Raw genomic sequence first — 3,691 nt, 5'->3', positions numbered from 1 at the left:
GGCGGGGGGGGGAGGGCTGGGGCCCGCGAAGTCCGCACAAACTCCTTGCAAACTCTGTCCCTGCGGGCTGGCGCCTCACAGAGAAAGCCGCGGCCTCCGTGCAAGGAGAAGAACGAGGAAGAAGAGAAAAAACAAACGACCACTCAGACCTCCCTCCCCTCGCCCCTCAGCGGATCGCGGCAGCCCAGAGAAGCGGCTCGCGGAGGCGGGACTCGAACCCGCTGCCCTCCTGCCTCCCCCTAGCAGCACCCACCACGCACTAGCACAGCTCCTCACCCAGGCAGCGGCTTTTCAACAACCACAACCTACCCCTCCCACGGCTCCCCGCCCCCTCGGCCGCCCTTGCCCAATAGCTGAAGGGGGACCGCCGCTCCCAGTGGCGCAGTGCCACGTCCATCAACATTCCAGCCCTTCCCTCCCCCTCCGCCCCTCGCCTTTCCCGCACCACCCGCCTTGCCAACCAAGCATGGTTGCGCGGGCGCTGGTTTCCCAGCGTTGAGATGACGTCAGACATTCTGGTGTCCATATAAGGAGACGATTAAAGCCGGGAGGACGGCCGAGGGAACGGGGGATGAGGCGGGCGGTGGCGGGATTCCTGCGCCCCGCCCCTCCCGCGGCAGAAGTTTGCTCCGTCGGGCTGACATGGGGCCGCCCGGCGGGGTGCGTGTGGCCGACTGTAACCGGGGAGGGGGCGTCCCTCGCCCGCTGCCCCCATCCTTCGCCGCTGTTTCGGGCGGCTTCTTGCGAGGAGCGCTCCTCACGCTGCTGGCGCGACCTGTTCCCCGCCCCCGCGGCGGCTGCCGCCCTGAGGCGCCCCTCCATGGGCGGAGGCGCGCTGTCCCCACAGCCTTCTCCGCAGAGCGCCCGCAGCCGCCACGGCCCGCCCCGGGCGCGGTCCCAACCGCTTCCGCCCCCCCACCCTGAAGAGAAGTGGCGGGAGGCGGCGGAGACCGCTGCGTGGGGACAGCTTCCCGCCCGCGCCCCCCGCCTAAAGTGGGGAGGGGTGCCCCGGCCGACCCGCTCCCCGCCGGTTGTCCCTCTGAGGCTGAGGGGACGCGGCCGGACGGCGGCCTCCGCTGCCCCGGCCGCGCTCCATCGGGAGAGCTGTTAGGCGGCCCGCTGCCGGGGGTCAGTGCCGGGCGGTGGCGGGGCGGGCCGGGCGCGCCGAGTCGGGGGAGAAGGGTTTTTACCGTTATAACCCCCGGTGATAACAGCGGCACGGGCGGGGGACCTCGTTTAAATACATTTAGGTGAGCGACGTGGTTTTGGGGGAAGGAATACCAACCGTAGCCGGCGGGTAACATAAATTCCCGCTTTCCCGTAGCGCTCACGTTGGAGCACGGCTGCCGGCGGCTGCTCCGCCGGGGGTGAGGTGGCACGGCCCCGCGGCTCGGTAGCGGCGGGCGGCCTGCCGTCGCCGGCTCTCCGCCTGCCGCCTGCCGCCAGCCGTCGGCGGCCCGCTGCCCCCCGCCTTAAGGCGTCGTTGTTTAGGAGCGTGCTGTTCTGAGGCCCCTAAATGCCATTGCCAGCCTTAATAAAACTTGGGGTGTGAGCTCATACAGAATGCTACGTTGCCCGTGCTCTGGCGCTGCCTGGGCAGTGCCTTTTGTGACACTGGGAATACTCATGGTAATAAAATAAAGCGTGTGAGTAAAGGGTTGCAGGGTTGCGGTCTGTACATCTTCCTTTCCTTGATAACGTGAGCGCAGAATTAGATTTGGAAAATTATTACTGGCTTTTAGGTATTTTTCTCTTTGTGCTGGTGCTGCTATTTTAAGCTATAAATGAATGTTCCTGACAGACTAGCTTTCACTCCTAAATGTTTCAGAGCAAACAGTATGTTTTCTGTGCAGTGTTTGAACACAGCCGGTCCTAACAGCAGACACAGGGACATATAGAAAGAGCAATTAAATCAGTAAGGCTTCTGGTGTGCACGAGGATCCGTCCCAATAACTTCTGGTACCAGAGTTGCCGTTGTTGGAGCTACGGGGATAGTTACAAGTTGTAGGCCTAAAGAGCTAAGAAAAACAGGTTTTGTGCAGGCTTAGAAATCTTAACACCACCTTTAGCTCTGAATTTCTTTTTTTGTTGTCCTCTTTTCTTTTAGTATGCTGGGAATTGTGTTTATGTGTGTGTATTTATTGAATCTGCAATGGTAAAAGTCAGACAACTAATTTCCATGTTGTATAATCCGATTTTGTTTGGGAAGAGGTATACTTGTAGGCTTGATAACAGATAATCAAATTATGTTATTGGCAGTGAAAACATACTTAAAATATCAGCCTCTCAGCAGTAATGGGTGAATTAAGTGACTTGAACTATGCACCATAAGAGTATTTTATGTCGTTAGCTATTGGCTATATAGCATGTACTTATCGTTTCTAGTATATGCATTCCCAGCAGTGCCTCTTTAGCATACTATGGATCGGTAATAATGAGCACACATAAAAATCCTTCTAGATAGTAATGTGCAGCAGCTGGGAATTACAAAAAGCAATTAGTCCATGTTATGAACTAATAATCTGCAAACCCAATAAACCACATATTCAGTCATTTGTGGAACTTGCATACAAGCTAAGTTCTCTGATTAAAAATAATGGCTTTAAGTCTGGGATCTTGTATACTCTGTTCTGGCTGAAATATGCATGTGCATGCATATGTTTTAAAGAAAAAAAGTGTTATCTGATCATTATAAAAGGCTGTTTTGGTGGCTCTAATATATATAGTTACTACAGGCAAACTAAAATATAGAACATACGGACATGTCTGGAGGCCTTCTGAAACTTTACTCATCTACAGGGCCAAAATAATGTGTGTTTGTATTTGTATTTGGGAGTATGTTGGTATTAAGAGTTTGTTCCACTGTTTGGGTTATATTGGTGTAATTTTTGCACATGCAAAAATCAATTTTTATTGTCTGTACTGAGTGTACTGCAGGCCCATCGCTGAAATTCTCTGCCTGATATTGCCATGGCTACCTAATTTCTGAACCCACATCTGGAGAAAATTCCATGCAATTAACAGCAATACATGTAGCACTGTTTTGGGGTTTTTTTTTCCAACTACCACCCTTACAGTGTTTTCTCTTTCCTTTGCAGTATTCAGATCTGTCGCATTGATGTCATGTGAATAACAGCTTTGCAGCAGGTACTTCAAAAAAAAAAATCAGTTTCTTTTGCCCTTTGCACTATTCAGTCTGTAATTATACATTAATTATGCAATGAGATTGCTTCTCCAGTTTATACAGTTTCGTTAACTCTCCAGGCCTTAACAGATGGTAGAAAGTAATGATAGATTTGATCACAATATTTTCTGTTTATTGAGCCCAAGGTGGAAATGTATGAATTCTTTTGTCCTCTTCCAGTATGGTATTAAACATGCGACAATGGATTTCCCACTGAGAAAAAAAGAGATGCTGTAACTCCTTTCCTTTCCACACACTCAAAATCTTACCGTTTTTAAGAAGCAATATCTATTATTAGCACAACAGTGGTGACTAGCATCTCAACTAAGTTAAAGTGATTAGAATGAAAGGATTAGCTCTTAAATCACTCTTTCCATGTCTTTTACTATTTCATAAGACCTCAGGTGAGTCCAGTTGAACCCATTTCTGCAGAGAACTTGATGTCAGCAGACTCTTCTGCTTACAAAAATCTCCACTGACTTTAGGGCCATAATGTCTCTTTGTCCC

At 51.2% G+C, this 3,691-nt stretch overlaps 1 protein-coding gene across 2 annotated transcripts in view; it reads right to left on the bottom strand.

Annotated features, from left to right (window-relative positions):
• VCL (vinculin) overlaps positions 1-437 on the bottom strand; it is a 65,710-nt gene extending 65,273 nt beyond the window's left edge. Inside the window, exon 1 of one of the 2 annotated variants that reach the window (XM_010567779.1) lies at positions 1-437. This exon is cut by the window's left edge and continues 198 nt beyond it. The gene's annotated coding sequence lies outside the window, so the exon portion shown is untranslated. The other variant, XM_010567777.1, reaches the window with a different exon arrangement.
• Positions 438-3,691: the final 3,254 nt, after the last annotated feature.

Source organism: Haliaeetus leucocephalus, unplaced genomic scaffold, assembly GCF_000737465.1.
Source record: "Haliaeetus leucocephalus isolate CR32 unplaced genomic scaffold, Haliaeetus_leucocephalus-4.0 Scaffold229, whole genome shotgun sequence".
NCBI lineage: Eukaryota > Metazoa > Chordata > Aves > Accipitriformes > Accipitridae > Haliaeetus > Haliaeetus leucocephalus.
The sequence above is the reverse complement of the archived record's forward strand: the minus strand, read 5'-3'. Positions and strand labels throughout refer to the sequence as shown.